At 33.0% G+C, this 22,087-nt stretch overlaps 1 protein-coding gene across 1 annotated transcript in view; it reads right to left on the bottom strand.

Moving 5' to 3' along the window:
• The window catches only part of LOC127876444 (ubiquitin carboxyl-terminal hydrolase 38-like), a 553,141-nt gene that overhangs the window by 14,197 nt on the left and 516,857 nt on the right, over nt 1-22,087 (bottom strand). The gene's annotated exons all lie outside the window — the stretch shown is intronic.

Genomic DNA, 22,087 nt, shown 5'->3' with positions numbered 1-22,087 from the left:
ACTGGTAGTGGCACGAAACGTCCATCACCCCTTTCCATCGGCCATCACTAACGGATCACTAACAAATGCAATGTCCATATCTCCAATGGTCCTTTTTTATCATATGCTTTTTATTACACGTGGATATTCATTGTGCTAGAAATCACATTTCTAATTCTGATGTTAGCAGCCAAATTCAGGTTAAATCGGCCGCAACTTTCGGTTACACACCAATAGAAATAAGTATCGGTTACACTTAACTAATGTGATTTCAGCCAAATCAAATCAAATCAAATAAATTTTATTTTGAGTCGGCAAGACAATAACAAATAACATTAGCTGTGAAGCTTTTGAACCGACTATACAACAAATGTAAACAGTAAAACAAGAGTAAAGAAGCTAGTTAAAAGAAAGACAATTACTTGGGTATTAAAATACAAATACATAATCATAGGAAATACAAATACACAAACAGTCGATACAATTTAAGGCATACAACACAAATTAATCTACGGTAGACATAATTCCTTACTTTCCTGCTGGTGTTGCACTAGGAGGGGCAATTTAAGTCATGATATTTTCATCATCGTGGCACGCACGGGGTAAAATATGTTTAAAACAGACAAATCAATGTAAGGATGTAGATTAGCTGGACCAGCAGCAGAGTCAGTGCAAGAAGTTATTTAAAATGACTAGGTATTAATAAAGCATCGATGGAAACCAAAAGCAATATAAAGCAAAATTAATCGTACATTTGCAACCACAAATAAAACAATATGAGAGTTTAAAAGCTGTGTAGGAAGCTGCTGATCTATTCCTGTGGATAGGACTTAAAACTGCAATAAGAGAAAAGGAAATAAAAAACTGAACACAAAAAGAAACACAAAAGTGCGACCGGATAAAACTTATCTTAAAACGAATATCATCTCAAATCAGATTTGGGGTGAACTGATCAGCAGCTTTCTCACAATAAAACTAGTAACATAGCGAAAAGCAGCACAACTATGAGCAACACAACTATGAGCAGGCACAGGCAAACTAATATATTACAGCAACATAAAGTACAAAAGCAAAAATAAAATACAAAAGCAGAAATAAGGACAGCACAAGCAGCCGAAGAACAAAACAAAGGAAGCAGTGTGGCATGCCGCTCCAGATCTGTGTGCCAGCTATGCGAGCCTATGTGACATTGCATGCTGAGCATTTACATTCTTTACCATTCCAGTGCATAATTAAGCTCTTAAATTGATTAAAATTGCTCGCTTTTCTGAAGCTTTCTGGAAAGGAATTCCACAGAACTGGAGCCGCATGCCGGAAACTGCTACTACCGTACTTTGATGACTTAACCTGGGGAATCTCTAATAAGTTGGTGTACCTGAAATGGTAACAAGAGTCACGTTTAAACACTAGGTCATTTAAAACAGGTGGTGCCATGTTATTTATAATTTTGAAAGTTTCAAGTGCCATAGATCTGATTCTTCTGATATACAGGCTAGGTAGATTTTCTTTACTAAGTAATTGATCATAGGAACTACAATAATCATCATATACAAAACGGAGTGCTCTTTCCTGTATTTTTTCAATTTTATCTGTATTACTTTTACCGCAGAAATGCCAAGTTAAAGGGCAAAAACTGAAATTTGATAAAATAAATGAATGAAAAATGGTCAGTCTACTTAAGCGACAGAGGTTTTTCCCTATTCTCTTCAAGATATTAAGTTGCTGAGCTGCCTTACTGCATATACTACTAATATGACTATTACAATTTAAGTTGGAGTCCAGGTTTACACCAAGGAGTTTAACTACATCATCACATTTTATGTTAGCATTTCTTATATCAAAAGAGGGATTTCTTGAAGAAGTTCTTTTTCCTACAGCGATTGCTTGAAACTTGTCGGGATTGGCTTGCATACAGTTAAAAGTAAACCAGTCTATTAGAATATAGCTCTCTTCTTGTAGAACATTTACTAACTCATCAAAATTTGAGGTACAGTACGATAATGTGTTGTCGTCAGCATAGTTATAGAGTGTGCCCTTATGAATGAAGTAAAATATATCATTTATAAATACATTAAATAGGAGAGGACCGAGTATAGAGCCCTGTGGCACGCCCTTGATAATGTGTGCCCATGAACTTACTGAGCTGCCAACTTTAATTTGTTGTTTCCTATGGGAAAGGTTAGATGTTAAGAGGTCGATTGAGGTTTTAGAGAGGCCGTAACATTTTAATTTACATAAAAGAATATAATGAGGTAGGCAATCGAAGGCCTTAAGCCACACTTAATTATTCACAATGAATAATTTAAAGAAATCATTAACAAAACATACATATGTGATAAACAAAAAGTAATTAACGAGTTCAATTTCAGCTCGTGTACTTGTATACTAAAAATCGTCAATACGCAAATTTAAGGGCGAATCCAGTGGTGTGTATAAAACGCGGCATTTAGCGCAGACTGCAAATTGCAGGCTGCGTTATTGGGCCATAAAACGCAGCCAATATAGACATCGTTGCAGTCAATATAGATATCGTTGGAAAACGCAGGCAATATAGAAATAGAAGGAATACGCAGACAATATGCAATATAGTTTATGTGCTATATTTAACTAATTAAATACGTGTAATGTTTATTGCATTTAGTTGAATTTAGGAACCTAGAACATTCTAAAACGGAATATCAAACAATTTGAAATTGAATATTGATACCGGGAGGTTTATTTCACAAAAATGTATACGATATATAAATAAAAAAGAATATAAAGTTGTAATAAAAAACATTTTATGAATGTATATACACATTTTAGTGCGTGAAACTTATTCAAATAATATGAAATTCTATTTTTTTTTAAATAATAAAATATAAAAGCATTATACGTGTTAAACTCCTCATTAAAGAATACGCAGCTTTTAGCGCAGCCAATATATATAAAGAAAGGGAAAACAAATTAGGTCAATGTTTCGCGATGATGGGCATTATTTATTTTAGATAATAAAGTATAAAGCATTTTAGCCGTTGAACTCATGAAATTGTATGTCGAATTTATTTATATGAATTTCGGAACCTAGATGTTCTGTACCAAGATGAAGACATAATAATGTGTTTATATGAGCACACATGAGTAATTGAAATTGTATTAATATAATTATATAAATGTATGTATGTTTAATGTAATTATAGATTAAACGCATTGTTGTTTTCAATGCAGCCAATATGGACATCGCTGCACATTGCTGGCTGCCTTATCGGGCATAAAACGCAGCCAATATAGACATCGTTGCAGTCAATATAGATATCGTTGGAAAACGCAGCCAATATAGAAATAGAAGGAGAACGCAGCCAATATAGAAATAGAAGGCAAAACGTGTGAAATTTGAGAATGACTATCAATAATTCGAAGGTTTTAATTGGTAATGTAACGACTCGACCCCTTAACGACTCGCCCCATAACGACTCGCCCCACTTTTTATAACGACTCGCCCCACATGTATAACGACTCGCCCACATAAATAACGACTCGCCCTATCAAAATAAAATGTTATATTTTATATGGTAATATAAATGAATTTTAATTAACATTATGTGTATGAACGTGTTTAAGGTCCATACAATTTTAAAAATTTGAACCTAATATATTTTAAAACGGATATCAAACAAGTTGAATTTAATCTTGATACCGAGAGGTTTATTACACACAAATGTACACGATCTGTAATAAAAGAATATAAACTTGTATTTAAATATATTTATGAATGAAATACACATTTTATTGCTTTCAAATAATTTAAATAATTTGAATTCTACTTGAAACTAAATGCGTACGTAGGAAGGCAGCTGACAGCTAAAATATATATATGGAAAACGCAGCTTTGAGCGCAGCTAATGTAGATATAGAAGGAAAACTGATTAGGCAGGTTTCGCGAGGGTGGTCATTATTTATATTAAATGATGAAATATAAAAGCATTATACGTGTCGAACTCATTATATAATTGGAATGTGCCTTGTTGTGTGTTATCATCCATAAATTAATCCTCATCATAGGAAAAAAATAAGCCAGCATATTTCTGACACGTAACTAAGTTTTATTTTGCCATGTTTACTTGTTAGAATTGAAGAACGATATGAGAAGCTTAAGAATAAACAAAAGGCCGTTTGAAAGGAGTGTTATACATGTTAAACCAGGGGTCTTTTACAGTGTCTGTCCGATTATCCTTTATTTTGGGAAAGCGCGTTCGAAAAAGGTGCGAAATCAGTCAACTTAATATACAAATATAATTAATGTGACACCTGTTGACTAACTTCTCAATATTTTACATTTGTAGACGTTCGAAGGACGCCGGTCACCGGGGTTTCAACTTCACTAAATATGTCTGAAGGCTTATGTAACTTATAATCGTAGATATGTCCGTGTAGTAATAAACATGAAGGCCTCACAAATTTAATAAATTAGTAATTCATTTTCACGCAATGTAAACGGCTAGTGTTTTATCCAGGCCGTTTTAGCGTGGCGCGGCGCCACGCCGCTTTTTTGAAGCGCCTCGCTGCCCCTTTCAAAGCAAATCAGCGCCACGCTGCCCTTTTCAAAGGCCACCGCCATGTTTTCCGCCGTGCGCGACCTTATTGATAACATCTTAATTGCCTCTTAACCAAGCTTCTAAGCCGACTATTATCAGCGAAGATTCGCGCGGTTGTGAATACGTCATGCGTGAATAACCATGTGTCAATATCAATCGATAATTTCAGTGGCTTTGTAACACTAATCGGTCCGGATACAATCGTGCACAGTTACTTAGGAGACTTGATGAAAACCTCGATGTTATTCACGTGAAAATTGTGCATTTCATGCATAATTCAGTTATATCAAAACATTTATTTTTACGCGTAATTAAATTTAAAAAACACCAGTTGTATCTGTACAATATTGATTTGATTTCAATTAAATGCAAAACAGTTTTAAGTTAATAAAAATTAATTTACAGGGCTTGCACTAAGCGGCGTACGGCTGTATATTACGCCCGATAATTGTTTCCATACGCCGATTACAAAACCCCATGACGTCCACTGTACTTCCTGAAAATTGGCCATTCGCCGAAAATAGCAACCCGTGACATTATTAAAGCTGTCGATTAAAATAACGCTCCGCCTCCTATCCAATACAATTGGCGCAGGCTCATATTAAAGCTGTCGATTAAAATAACGCTCCGCCTCCTATCCAATACAATTGGCGCAGGCTCACAGTAGATGTGTGTTGATGAATTGTAGCAGACGACAATCTTAACACGTTTGCTGTTCACGGTTAGGCAGACCGCGCTTAATTGGAGCACGTGCTTGTTTATTGTCACGATGTTTTGATTACAATAACATGTGAATGTCGGCAAAGAAGTTGATACCCCGTCTTGGACCCTGTTTGGCCAAAAGTTGTTAATTGTTGTAACAGTAGTAGGCCTGCACCATTGGTTCAATTAAGAACATTATGACCCGTTTGTAACTTGTCAAAATATGTTAATTGGCAAACACATATGAATTTTACAAAAATATTGAACTTGTACCACTTATCATTCGTGTTTAGAATGTCGCAACGTACGCTTTCCGATTTTGGCATTCCACTTTCGACGAAACATAAATTAGAAATTGATGCAATTGCTTTGTAAGCAAAACAAGTTTATATCGGAGACCAATTAACATATATTGAATTAATTGACAATGAACAAAAGACAGTACGGCGCCGTTCCTAGTTACACTTTTTGCCAAATAAAATGTACACAATACAACACGTGGTCATGAAAACAATGTCATTACGCAGAACTTTCTGACTATTCAACAAAGTGTTAGTGTTTGTGAATCTCCATTTAAGATGCATATAAAGGACTTGTTTGTGCAATGTGTGTAACGTTTTAAATATAAATAATTGTTTAAGAGGGTAACTCATTTAACAGTATTCTAAGACTTCTTTGAAAAGCTATAGTTTGTATAAGATATATATCCTATGGTGTTTAATCTTGTTTTTTGTTACTACATGAAAATATAAAACACACAATAAAATATACATTCTGGATTTTGTTGGTTTAATTATTCAACAATAAATCTCAAAACTATACATACAATGTTTGTGTAACAAAGCTTGTTATTAAGTCACTATACAAATATATTTGTGCCCTTTTTATGGATGTCGCGCGCTAAAGTGCCCTTTTTTGAAATTTTGCACCACGCCCTTTTTCCTTCCTGTATAATACAACGTCTGTGTAACTCAACAATAATCAAAATATAAACAATGCAAATTTGTTTAAAATAATTTGTTTTCCATAATTCTATCAGCAAAAACAATAATAGTGGAACAATGAGAAGAGACTTCCTTAAAACAGAATATACAATACAAGCGGAAAGTGTCGTCCAAATTAGCCTGTGCGGACTGCACAGCAACAACATTAAAAGTGAAACAAAAAATGGCAATCAACAAAAACACTCGCCAATCTATTATCTGGCAGGCGCTGGAGCTCTGGCAGGCGCTGAAGCTGCAGCAGAAGAAGGCGCTGGAGCTCTGTCAGTCACATGAGCTCTGACAGGCGCTGGAGCTGTGGCACAATCAGGAGCTGCAGCAGGAGCAGGCGCTGGAGCTCTGGTTAAAAGCTGTCTCACTGTTCGCTCCACGCACGCTACAACTGCTGCAGTTCCCCTAATGCTCAGATGCAGCCCGTCTCTACTCAGCATTTCCCGGACGATACATGTTTTTAAGAATATTGACTTCATTTTAAATACAATCATACATATACAATCATAGTTAATGTAGGACATATGAAAACGTACATGTACTATTCCTTCGACGGTTAAATGTTTGAACCATTAAGAAATGAATACAAGACAAAAATGAACGCATCCATTTAACTAACTTGCCGTTCCTGTAAAAGTGATTACCGGAATAAACTCCTTTCGGAAGAAACCCCCTTCCATAAAAACGGCATAGCGGAACAAACCCCCTTTCATATTTTTCATACACGGAACAAACCCCCTTCCATAGCGGAAGAAACCCCCTTCCCTATAAACGCCATAGCGGAACAAACCCCCTTCAAGTTTTTAGACAGGCGGAATAAACCCCCTTCCGAAGTGGTATCTAAAATCCATTATCAAAGTGTTATGCGCATCTAGCAGCATATGCTATGTTTTAAACTTTATGAGTGTGTATCGCAACCGTTGTTTATTTTTTGGTGTTTTCACTTCATATATACTAAAACTTGTAAATGCAGCATCAACATAACAAAACAATATCCAGGAAAGAGAAAATAATGCATTGGAATATAAAACGTACTTTCGTTCTGACAACTGACGAAATGACTCGATGTACGACGTGAATCTTAATTTACTTTAAGTGCAGATTCATTCATACGACACACAGACACAATTTTGTTATACGGATAATTTCGGGACATTACGGGACAGTATATTGACATGTTAATTCTTTTTTTTTCAGCTTCAACTTAATTCAACAGTGAAAAAAGCGCATTACATCACTTTGAATGAATGTGCGAAAATCGGATGAAAGAAGTGTACCGGCCTTTTGTTCACAAGTTGTTAATGATACACATTAAATATTCAAGCTGTGAATCTCAATTCGACAGTGAAAACGCGCATAATATCACTTTAAAAGAAGGTGTGAAAAACTGATTAAAGGAGTGTACCGGTCGTTAGTTAACAAGTTGTTAATTCGTCTGTTTAATTAAATTTATTTCCAAACTGCTTTATGCTGATTAAAGAAGTGTACCGGCAGTTTGTAAACACCTTGACAATGTTTAGATGGTCGTGTGAATTTTACTTGCATTCGTTAAACTGAGATTATAAGAGTTTTATATGTGTTAAATTGTACTATATAGATAAAAATATGTTACAATAACCCAAAATAGGCAAGAATTTTTTTACATTGAAGACGAATTTAATAAAATGCAGCAACGACAAGTTAGCGCCTCGCGCCGATCGTGGCGACGATATTACGTACATTTTTTCCTACAATAACCGAAGCATTCGTCTTTTTATTAGGATCGGTTTTATTAGGATCGGACTAACTGTTCCTGTGTCGTAAGAATAGCTAGCGTATTAACAAAATATTTTACAAAAACGTGCATATTCTTTCTTTATGGAAGGGGGTTTGTTCCGCTATGGAAGGGGGTTAATTCCGCATATGCAAAACTAGCGAGGGGGTTTATTCCGCGTATGCAAAATATGAAAGGAGGTTTGTTCCGCTATGCCGTTTTTCGGGAAGGGGGTTTCTTCCGAAGGGGGTTTCTTCTGTACACCATAAAACTTGCTACATTAAATTCGGAAGACTTAAACCGAAAGAAATAAAAATGCTTTATTCTATGTGATATTATAAACAATTATAACAGATTGTCTATATTATTACGCATTTCAGTAGCATTAAAATATATTAAGCAAAGTTTATAATGTATTTTTTATTAGCCGACTGCATTAGAATGTCAAATTTATTTTAGTTGGCCACCTTCAAAAATATGGTTTTAAATATTCCTTTCTAATTTCTCAACATGTACAAAGTGACACTCGTTTTCTATAGCGCGTCCGTTGCAAAACTTACATTTTCTATTTTCGCGTAGTATCTGACTATAACGACCGCGTTCGATCTCTAATTTAATGTGACAAGTATGAGGCGAAAAAAGTTCATACATGTTTTATGTCTTACTCCATTTTGATTTAATAGAAAATAGAATTCACATGACAAACAATATTATCATGTAATTGAAATTAAATGAAATTATGTATATTTTGTAATAAACAAAATAAAAAACTTGTATATGTTTTATGTCGACTCCATTTTCAACTAATTAATATTGTGTATATTTTGTACTTAAGAATTTGAATTTTGGTAAGGCTTTTTTGGTATTCGGCCTTTTTGGTATGTGGTCTTTTTGGTTTTCGGCCTTTCTGGACCTAAACCAGAGATTTGAAACCAATAATAACAATAATTGCTTTAAGGCCTTTTTGGTTCATTTTTTGGCCTTTTTGGTAAGGCCTTTTTGGTATTCGGTCTTTTTGGTATGCGGCCTTTTTGGTTTTCGGCGGTTCTGGACCTAAACCAATAAAATATCAGTAATTTCTGTGCTTTACACTGTCGTCTTCGGAACGGATTTATATTTTTAATTAAACAGTCTGTTAATATTTTTTTTGGATATATAAAGGAATGTGTAAGGTTGATATTAGCCAGCTATACAAAGTAAGTTTTTGTTTGTATTATTTCCATCTAGACCTTATAAATACAATTATTAAGTGTAGAGGTAAATCTAAAGACGAACTTTTAAAGTATATCTCCAATTAAATGTAAGAATGTTTCATAACAATATGGTTTTATTCACGCACAAAAGCAACAACAGGTAACGTTAACTAACCTTGCAAGAGGGCACGATTTCAAAAATCGACTCTTCTTCCTAAAGATCTACCGTTGTGAAACCGGAGAATGATAATGTTATAATGTCCTCACTTTTTAGGTACTGGTGCATATACTTCACCTGGCTGTGTCCGAAAATCAAAGCCATTCTTTAACACTCACTAGACGGACTACACAAACTATTATATACACAAGCTGTTGAAGCACACGAAAACACTATAGGCACAATACACGCAATAAATAACACACAAAAACACTGAAACACAAATTACACATAACACGTATTCCAAATACCGCACTAAACACACACAAAAAAACTGTTGAAAAACACGAAAAAGCACTGTACATACAACACACACAAAACAAGTATTCCAAATATCTCACTGACAGTACTGATATTACAAGTAATAACACTGAAATGAAATGGATAAAAAATCCGATATAAATATACGACTATGAGTTACTCGCTAAACTATAACAATTTGTTTAACAATATGTGTGAAATTTCATTCCTTAAGTTGCAATTTAAATCGCTTTGAAGTCATTTGAGCAAATAAACACCCGGCATAATTAAGGGTCTTTTTGGTTGAAATTCAAAGGGAAGTATTAATTGGCAGCTAATTGTACATCCTTAAATTCACACTTAGAAAATCTAGATAAAATAAAATGGTTTCCGGACGTTTCACCCCCAAGACGTTTCCTCCCCTTGACGTTTCCTCCCCAGACGTTTCCCCCCACTTTGGTTTAAGTGCAGACGTTTCCACCCCAATAAATGTATGATTGTTTGGTTGAAGTTTATTCTTGATTTATTATCAAAATGATTATTTTGTTTATGAAGTTTTCAATTAACTTTATTTATGAAGCAGCTTGTTTGATTATCTTTTTGGTTTAACTGTGAATGGAATGCATGTAAATCATTAGTGTAGTTGTTTGTTGCTTTTAATCCAATTAATCCAATTAAATAGGGTCAATTGGTGAATTGATAAAATGGTTAAATCAAATTTATATTAATTTCAAAACTGTTTTCCTTGTAACAGTTAAATATGATAAATAAATAAACTATATAATTGTCAACAATTTTTTTTCATGCATTTATATGTATTTATATAATAAAATTATTGGATGTCACTGATATTTTAATTTTTACTTATAACTAATTCAGACTAATTAAAACAGAATTGCATTTTCCTTGTGCATTATTTCATTATTATTGGTAAAATTAGCAAATGTAATCAAACTTATTGATATTTTAATAATTTACTCAATAATATTAATTATATTTAAAAGCAACAAAACACTTTTTTATTTAATGAATTTGTGGAATTTAAGGAAAAGTTAATAATTTTACAAATTAAAAAAATTGTTTTAAATGCATAAATATGAAATATATCAATTCTACAAACACCAAATCTAAGCAATTCAGTATCACACTCCACAATATCATGAACACCAACATTTTAAATCTGGTAACAAGTGTCTAATGGTGTTTTAAATGCAAAAATATTAAATATATCAGTTCTACAAACACCAAATCTAAGCAGTTCAGTATCAAACTCCACAATTCTGAATCACTGTCGCGTAACACAGGCACTTGCTGCTTCTTAAGGAGCATGTCCATAGCACAGAGTTCTTTTGTGTCTTTTTCACAGAATATCTAAATCCATCTGATACAACTAATAAAGGTTTCCCCTTCTTGCTTCCTATCTCAATCACTTCAAAGGTGACAGCCTGTTCTTCTACCACGGTGGTTGACAGGGACTCATCACCAATATCAGTCTCCACGATTTCAGGATCCTGATTGATAGCGGGTCTGTCTAGAAGATCTAATGGTTGATTCAGCTGATCAGCACTAGCAGTATCTGTAGAGTCAGCATCCCTAACACTTGAATAATCCATAGCATCACTTTCACTAGTATCCCCAACAGATTCAACACGTGAGTAATCCATAGCATTACTTTCAATTTCAACACTAGCGTCCCTTGCAGATTGGTTGACACTACTTTCCTCAGAAAGAAGAGAGGTTTGTACGACAAATGTAGCGCCATGCTCGTCAGTCGTTGGATTCCTTCGGAGACATTTCTGACACATGAATGGAATATCAAGATTGGCCTTGATTGCATTTTTATACTGACGCTGTGTGATACCTGGAAATACCAATAATGACCTTCATTTAGAGAAATGTTTTTCTGTTAAAGATCTGATAACCGGTATATTAGACAATACACAAGCTGACATTTAATCTCAAAATGACCATAATTGTATGCAATTTATTATCTATTAGAGCTCAACAGACTGTCTATTAGACTGATAAACAGTCAAACATTCATTGAATACAGATTATAACATGAAGATATATGAAAGATTCATTTTGAATCCGCCCCTGTAAAATACAACAGATGCATATATGACTACCATATATAAAACTATCAATTAAGACAAAACAAATCTATTCATTAATACTAATTAATACAGTGATAAACTATTTAAAAACTTTTTTTTTGCATGATAATGTGCTAATCTCATCTTATCCCCCTTTAAAGATGTCACCTAACCTCATCAATGCTGATTAAAGGGCCTGTATATTGCACCCATAATCTAGCTGTTATCTTGTGTACTACACTTGCTAATCTAATCAATGCTTGTTTATTGCACCATAAGAGCCTTATATCTTGTATAATGGTAGGTGTGGTTGTTATTTAATATTAGCCAAATGATGAAAATGCTGTCACATTTTTTTGGCTACAAATAAAATTAATTTTTAAAATGGAAGGTAAAAGGTATTAGTAAAGATCTATGACACACTGATAGTTATTTATCAAAATTAAATATGACACATAACACAAACTTGAAACCTTTCCCTATGCAATACAAACAAAATTGTTGCCATAACTAAACATCTGAAATTTGAGAAAAATTCTCATTTAGGCTTCATTATCTTTTTAAACACCCCTTAGTATCAAACTTTTTATTATATGATAATCTTGATGACAGACTGAATCAATTTGTAAAAACTTCCAACGAAAACAATAGTTTATGAAGTGATATATAGACAAAAATGAAATTCAGAAACTGGGGCTTGGTTAACTGTTTGCTAATAAATAGAATATTGAAAACTCTCATAACTTTCGTATTATTTGCTTAGTTTTGAAAATATTTTCATTCTTTTGTTTCCTTTAATTTTTAAAGAGTATTTTTGAGAAATACAATTCAATACTGGCTGTATTAAATTATAAATTTAATGTCATATAACAATTTTATTTACTCAAAATAAAAATCCAAATATGTTATAGTTATTATTCATTCTTAAAAATTATAACTTATGGCTTATCTTCATTATGTAACTATCATTTTATGCCTTTAATTCATTTTGAAAAATAAATTGATAATTTAAACAAAAACCTAGCAAGTGTAATAAACATTTTACATGAAATTGTAGTGCTCCAGTATACACATATAATTCAAATGATGTTTATCTAAGTCCTTGATGAGAAATAGAATTCTAATATTATATAATTATCTAATTTGACTTACCACTTTCACATGGTCGATGCTGCCACTTGTGACATAAATAACATTCAATAGCTTCTTCTTGTTCACTAACATTGTTCTTACAATCTAAACAAAGATCCGACATTATAAATTCTTACACAAGAACACTAAGAAAATATTATATCCAATTCACAAACTCACAAACTCTGAAAATGTCAATCACTATGATACTTATGAATAATATTATTGCAGTAAATTCTAATAACAGAATGAATCAGTGTAAAATGTTTTTAGTATATATATAGGTATACTTGTATTTGTTTGTAGCAAAATGAATTCATTAATTCAATAATAGTTATTCTTTACTTTGTAACATACCATTCCACTTAAAATGATCATCAAAGAACATAAAAGGTGTTCGTTTACTCAATTGATTAATACAATAGTTATAATTGTTTAATTTGTAACATACTATTCCACTTTCAATGACCATCAAAGGTGTGCTTTTACTCAATTGATTAATACAATAGTTATAATTATTTTAATTTGTTACATACTATTCCATTTAAAATGACCATCAAAGAACATCAAAGCTGTGATTTTACTCAATTTTTCAATGAGCTTAATTAATGCAAGAACAATTTAAGGCACTTATAAAATCAAGTATAATTAGATCTATTTAATTGTTAAATTTGTTAGAGGCTTCCCTAAACAACCATATAAAATCATTAATTAATATTTTAATCAGTCAGGACTCAACTTACATCATTTTTTACACATAAAATGCACTCAATTAATATACTAATACTTTATTTTCACTTTATTACAAATAACTACTGCTAATATACAATTACATATTATGCAGACGTTTCACCCCCATTTTGGGGAGGAAACATCTGGGGAGGAAACGTCTTGGGGGGGGAGGGGGGGAAACGTCTGCCACCCAAATAAAATAAGCCACAAACAACATCATTAAGTTTTTGCCTTCTTTCTCTATATTGGCTGCGTTTTTCTTCTGTTTCTATATTGACTGCGTTTTTCTTCTATTTCTATATTGCCTGCGTTTTCCAACGATATTTATATTGACTGCAACGATGTCTATATTGGCTGCGTTTTATGGCCCGATAACGCAGTCTGCAATTTGCAGCGATGTCCATATTGTCTGCGTTAAAAACAACAATTCGTTCAATCTATGCATACATATACATACATACATTTTATACATTTTATATAATTATGTTAATACATTTTTTATTACTCATGTGTGCGCATACAAACAAATTATTATGTCTTCATCTTGATACAGAAATTAATAAAACGTGTATAAATGTACTGCCATATTATCAATAAAAACGATAAGTTTTAAAATTGTATGGACCTTAACCACTTTCATACATATACTGTTAATTAAAACCTTATTACTCAGTTTTGAATCCAGTAGGGATAAATATAAATTTACACAGAACAAGTTCCACTCTTATCTGATATATTTCGCCTAAATAGGCTTTTTCAAAGTTTGTTTTTACAAATTAACTACACTTTCTTTCTATTTCTCAACACAAACAATCATATAAATTATATATATGATTATATAATTGTTTGTGTTGAGAAATAGAAAGAAAATGTAGTTAATTTGTTAAAACAAACTTTGAAAAAGCCTATTTAGGCGAAATATATCAGATAAGAGTGGAACTTGTTCTGTGTAAAACCTTATTGATACAATCATTCTCGAACTTCACAAGTTTTTGCCTTCTATCTCTATATTGGCTGCATATTCCTTCTATTTCTATATTGGCTGCGTTTGCCAACGATTTCTATATTGCCTGCAACGATGTCTATATATTGGCTGCGTTGACTGCGTTGAAACAACAACACGTTTAATCTGTACATACACTATACATACATTCATTTCATAAATAATAATGTTAAACAATCAAAACAAATTATTATGTCTTCTTCTTGATACAGAAAATCTAAATGCGTTTATAATTATACTGCCATTTTAGCGATTAAAAACGATAATTTACGTCTTATAATGGTTTGGACCTTTACCACTTTCATACATATACTGTTAATTAAAACCTTCGAATTATTGATACAGTAATCCTCTCAAATTTCACCCGTTTGCCTTCGAAATTTATATTGTCTGCATATTCCTTCTATTTCTATATTGCCTGCCTTTTTCCAACGATATCTATATTGACTGCAACGATGTCTATATTGGCTGCGTTTTATGGCCCGATAACGCAGCCTGCAATTTGCAGTCTGCGCTAAATGCCGCGTTTTATACAGAGCCTAGACCATTGTGTCACACCGGTCTTACTGACCTGTGTGAATGCATTCTGTGTGAATGCGCGCTAAGCATTGTGGGAAACGGACTTTTTTTCCATCAAGGCGTTGGTAAACATAATGAACACGGAAGTGAAAAATGGTAATTAATTATTACCAAAAACAGGCCCCATCAAACCGGGCAAGCTTAATATATATTTGGATGCAGTTATTGCTTCAAAAGGAGCCACTTTTCATGTCAGTCTATTGTTTGTAAGAATCACTAAACACGTAACTTAGACTAACTAAACACGTTGCAAGACTGTATCTTCGAAATAGTAAATAAATCTAAATCATAAATAAATATTTTTAATTAAATACCTGCTGACATTTGAGAACGTAAACGATTTAAAATAAACGCTGTGAACATTACAAGGAATCTTACATGTAGGCCTAATGTGTGAGAGGATTAATCAGGGATAAAATAAATGGAGTTCGAAGGATTTAACATTTTGAGGAGGACGGGCTAGATTGAACTTTACCGGTACGCAGTTGTTTACCACTATCGACAAAGCGGGGTTTGGGGGCGGTAGCCCCCGATACTAAGGAAAAATATACGATAAAAAGGATTATAAGGTGTTGCGTTAGTTGCTATGTGTTAGGTGTTAAGGGTTAGGGTTAGGGTACGCTGTTTGATGTTTAGTGTTGCGTACCGGTAAAGTTCAATCGTCCCGGAGGACGTCATGGTATCTTGGACATTTGGCACTTTCATATATTTATTTAGTAGATACTGAAAATGCTGAATGTGCTAATTGCAACATCAAATACAAGCAGGTGAGATTTTACAGCTTTATTTTTCTTGACATAATATTGTATGTTTTCCATTTAATTTATATGGCGCTCAATTTAGCTCGGCTGTTTTCGGGGAAAACCCTAGGTATTGTCATAGACAGCTCGTCGTCAGACGTCGGCGTCGTGCTAAAACCTTTACATCAACTCTAAAATCAAAATGCTTCCACCTATAACATTGAAACCTCACATGTATATATACCTTGATGATTTCTACACACCACACCCATTTTGGGGTCATTCGGTCAAAGGTCAAGGTCACTAACCTCTAAAAAAATTGTTAAATAAATTTCATTTATTCAAAACTGCACCGCAGCCTAGCTTGGCACCCATTATGTGGTGCTCTTGTTTATATATAATTTTAAAAATGTATTAATAACCAGAATAGTTGATGCATGTATAAATAAAAAGATACAGCCATGAACAGTGTGTTTTAATTTTTAATAAATATGCTTTGATTGTGTATATGCAAAACAATGAAGTCTATATATTGTTAACTGATTTTTAAAATGTTGAATGTCACACCTTATGTACCAGTCCGTTTATGTACCGACACTTTATGTACCACTATCTGACACTTTATTTACCATATTTATAATATATAGAGATAACTAATTTAATATGAATGTGTGTTATTGATGAAATGTATTTTGTGTGATAGTATTTATGAATTTGGACTTATATATTGGCCATAGATTTTATTTTTTGTCAGATTGTCTTAGTGTCACTGAGTGTCTTAGTTTAATTTACTAGCCCAAGTACATGTAGTACTTAATAAATGATTTATTAGTCTTACCTGAAATTGAAGTAAATTATAAAAATTCATTTGTATCTTATCATATCCTGACTAATTATTATTAAGTCTAAAATGTTTGTATTATATTGTATAATTGAAATGTGATACTTTGAAGAGAAGAGAGAATGACCTTAATGTTCAAACTGTAAAAAAATCAAATTATTTCATTCTTTAGACTTTAATCATGTTTAGAAAAAGACCTTTATTCATTAGGACTGCTATGAATGAATGGACACTAACACCTATATTTTATGTAGGTGGTACGTAAATTTTCAAAGTACCGGTAGTACATAAAAGGTCTGGTACATGTACATAAGGTGTTACACCCTAAAATGTTCATGGTATCAGTGTTTCAATAATGTAGTGTTTATTATGTATTGCTTAGGTTGTTTTGTTTAAAATTTCAAATTTGCATTTATTTTAAAGCATTTTCAGTAATTTTGTGAAATCCATGTTTTTTTGTAATAAGGTGAATAATGTTGCACATGGCGTCAAATATTAATTCATGGTCGCTATGGTGTAGAGAATGTTGTCCGCTGGGCGTGGGTTTGATCAATACTCTGGGAGAGTTCATATTATCGTCTCCATTGACAACAAGTACTGGTGTACCAAGTAGTAGTAGTAGTATTGTAGTAGTAGTAGTGGTGGTGGTTGTAATGGTGGTGGTGGTAGCAGTAGTAGTAGAAGTAGTAGTAGTAGTAGTAGTAGTAGTAGTAGAAGTAGTACTAGTAGTAGTAGTAGTAGTAGTAGTACAAGTAGTAGTAGTAGTAGTAGTAGTAGTAGTAGTAGTAGTAGTAGTAGTAGTAGTAGTAGTAGTAGTAGTAGTAGTAGTAGTAGTAGTAGTAGTAGTAGACTAGTAGTAGTAGAAGTAATATCAGTAGTAGTAGTAGTCATAGTTGTTGTTCTTGTTGTAGTAGTAGATAATTAATAAATTAGTAGTAGTAGTAGTAAGAGTTGTAATGGTTGTGTTTGTATTTGTATTGAATTCTGATAATACAACACAATGATGCTGCGGCTAACGATGATGATGATGAATATGATAATGCTGCTGCTGATTGTGATGAGGATTATATGATGGGACTTCTGTATTATAAAATTTGTGAGGTTCAAACACAAAACCTGTTGGATAATACAACTTCTCATTTTATAACAAAAGAGCTAGATTGTATAGAAAAAAATAAGTATAAAATTCCCTAATAGGAAAGCTACCATTAAAGGACCATGTGGGCTTCATCAAAAGCAATGCATGAAACAGTTATATCTCTTTCAAATGCACTCAATATTGCTGTTCCAATTGATATGCTCAGAAATGCTTCTGGATGGGCATACACAAATGAGTACATTAACAACACTGTCGCCCTTAGCAGGAATTCCAGACGTCCCCCCCCCCTAAGATGTTCCCTCCCCAGACATTTCCCCCATTTTAGTTTTAGTGCTTACATTACCTTCCGCCCACCCCACAATAAATTTATAATGGTTTGGTTGAAGCATAACCTTGATTTATTATCAAAATGATTATTTTGCTTATGTAATCTTATGTAATTAACTTTTTATATGAAGCAGCTTGTTTGTTGTTTTCTTTGGATTAATCATTCATTATTTTTGTTAAACTGTTTAAGAAGTGCATGTAAATCATTAGTAAGACGTGCATGTTCGTGTACTAGAGGAATACTAAAGGAATACATGGGATATTCTCAAAATCTTACACATGTTGTTTTTAATATAATTAAATAGGATCAATTGATGAATTAATACAGTTTGAGTCAACTTGGGCTGGGTTGTGGAACTATAGTTATTTGTTTTTTTTAATCCAATTAAATAGGGTACTATATAACTGTCAAAGAAAATATACATTCATACGCATATAATCCAAGTATTGGATGTCACTGATATTTTCAATTTTACTAGTAGATAATTAAGACTAATTAAAACAGAATTGGACTTTCCTTGCAAAGTATTTCACTATTAATAATATAATAAGCTAATGCAATCAAAACATATTGATATTTTAATAATTTAACTCAATGATATTAATAATATTTAAATTTGCCCCAAAAAACTAGGGCAGGTAGATAGGAAGGATTTTTTTTAGGAAAACCAACAGTGTTGTCAGTGTAAAATATTTGTTAAGCTTCTTTAATTTCAGTTTTACATTTTATGACCCGCAACATATTCTATGAAACTTTATTTTACTATGGTAAGTCATTAAAGTGTTATTTATTTTCAACTATATAATGTGCTAATCTCATATAATGAATTACTACCCCATTTAAAGAAGACACCTAATCTAAATTCATTAATACAACAGTTATAATTGTTTTATTGTAACATACTATTCAACTAAAAATGACCATCATAGAACATCAATGCTGTGCTTTTACTAAATTTTTCATTGATCTCAATTATTTAAAGAAAAAAATCTATCAGGCACTTATAAAAAAATATATGATTAGGGTGTCAAAATTTAACAAACTGAACAAGTCAATTTGAACTTCTCTTGCAATGCAAATGGAGCCTCTTGAAATATCAAATTGTTCCAATACTAGTCGTCAATATAGCTATGACATTGTGTCTATTCAAAACATGCATCAGACACACCTTCTGAAACTTTTTAAGCGGTTTTGAAAACGCTATTTCATTGCAAACTTTCGTCAATAAAGGATACATGTTGTTATACAACCGAAAGTGAAAGTACAGTTTAAAAAAAGAGCGATATTGTTGAAAACTAACGAAACTTTTAATTGATACTAACATAAGACCGTAAGACTGAACAAAATAATTCTTAATTTTTAAATCATGTTGTTGTTGTTGTTGTTTTTTATCGAGTGCACCGGGATTGTCTCCCATATGGCCATCGCCCCCAGAAAGACGTGTTAGTTGGTTACGGGGGATAGTGCAAGATACAGAAGACAACTCGTTCCAGAGGTGACCCTGGGTCTTTTAGTGCCCGGTGTATAGCACCTAGTACACTGCACCTCGGTTTAACGTCTCATGCGAAAGACGAGTTAGTAGGTTAGGTGCAGCGGGGAATCGAACCAGCGATCTCTGGATTGTGAAGTCAGTGTGTTTCCACTAGACCACGGATCCGCTACTTTTAAATCATAACATGAATGTTTACTTATAAAGCAAATTCTTCATTCATCCGCGGACTTCTTTGTGTCGTAGTCATAAATGCCTCCAAATGGAGGTGTGTGATGCGTCTAAGTATAGAGGTGACAATAACGTAGTGACGTCACCATCTATGTATAGAATGGAGCCTAGACTATTATTTATACCGTTCCCGAATAATTTCGTCGTTGTCAGCTGAATTGTTTGCATACCGTAGAGACGAAACAGTTAAAAATCTTAACAAAATAACCCGGTTTATTTTTTAAACAAATAAACAACTTTATTATGTCAATACAACTACTATTACTACTACTTCTACTGCTACTACTACTACTACTACTACTACTACTACTACTACTACTACTACTACTACTACTACTACTACTACTACTACTACTATTACTACTACGACTACTGCTACTACTACTTCTACTACTGCTACTACTGCTACTACTAGTACTACTACTTCTACTACTTCTACTGCTACTACTACTACTACTACTACTACTACTACTACTACTACTGCTACTACTACTACTACTACTACTACTACTACTACTACTACTACTACTACTACTACTACTATTACTACTACGACTACTGCTACAACTACTGCTACTACTGCTACTACTGCTACTACTAGTACTACTACTTCTACTACTTCTACTACTACTACTACTACTACTACTACTTCTACTACTACTACTACTACTACTACTACTACTACTACTACTACTACTACTACTACTACTACTACTACTACGTCTACTGCTACTACTACTACTACTACTTCTAGTTCTACTATAACTTCTACTACTACTACTACTACTACTACTACTATTACTACTACTTCTACTACTACTTCTACTACTACTACTTCTACAACTACCACTACTACTTCTACTACTACTACTACTACTACTACTACTACTACTACTACTACTACTACTGCTACTACTACTACTACTTCTACTACTACTACTACTACAACTACTATTACTACTACTACTACTACTACTTCTACTACTACTACTACTACTACTACTACTACTACTACTACTTCTACTACTACTACTACTACTACTACTACTACTACTACTACTACTACTACTACTACTACTACTACAACTACTATTACTACTACTACTACTACTACTACTACTACTACTACTACTACTACTACTACTACTACCACTACTACTACTACTACTACTACTACTACCACTACTACTACTACTACTACTACTACTACTACTACTACTACTACTACTACTACTACTTCTGCTATAATAATAACAACAACAACAACAACTACAACTACTACTACTACTACTACTACTACTACTACTACTACTATTACTACTACTACACCTGCTGCTACAACTTTTACTAGCATTACTTCGACTACTACTTCTATATCTGCATATGTAATTATTATTATACAAACACATTAATATTACTTAACGTCTTACGCCATAATGTGCATATCTCCATTAACATATTTACCCGCGTGTTTATATAAACTAACACATACAGACAAGTAATTGAGACAAGCTATGATATCATGTTATTAAATAACCTTTACCAAAATGTATTTCGGAATCCCGAAAATGAGGTGATTTTCCAAATAGTTCACATTGATAATCAAACTTCGTTGGTGACAATAATCATGTTTCAATAGCTATCACTTCTATCTATAATATCACAAATACCACACATAGCGATTTTAGACCAAACTGACAACGCAAGTTCAATATTATATCGATGTAGAGTTTTTGAGTCATTGAAGATATTTATATTTATGCATTCACCGATACGATTTGGCTAAGTATATTCTTATCAACTTGAATATTTGAATTGCGCCGCTACATTAAAGGTACAACACCAGGCCTATACTGAATGAACTTTTCGACAATTTAATACACCTGTTAAGCAGATATGTTTGTTTTCAGCTGCATTCTTACCTTAATGGTTATATGTTTTTTCAGACTTCATACTCATGTTCTTCCTTTATAGTAAAGGACGCATATAGCACACTTGAGGTTTTTGAAGGACATGAAACACGACCACAGGAATACAACAGATTGTTATGATCATTGTACTTAATGCATGGATGCGTATTCTAATTCTAACTTTAGCATTGTATTATATTAATATCACGTTAACTGAAACTAACGCAACCCACGTGCCACACAGAGACAACATTACAG

Source organism: Dreissena polymorpha, chromosome 4, assembly GCF_020536995.1.
Source record: "Dreissena polymorpha isolate Duluth1 chromosome 4, UMN_Dpol_1.0, whole genome shotgun sequence".
Classification (NCBI taxonomy): Eukaryota; Metazoa; Mollusca; class Bivalvia; order Myida; family Dreissenidae; genus Dreissena; species Dreissena polymorpha.
This window is presented reverse-complemented; position numbering and strand designations above follow the sequence as displayed.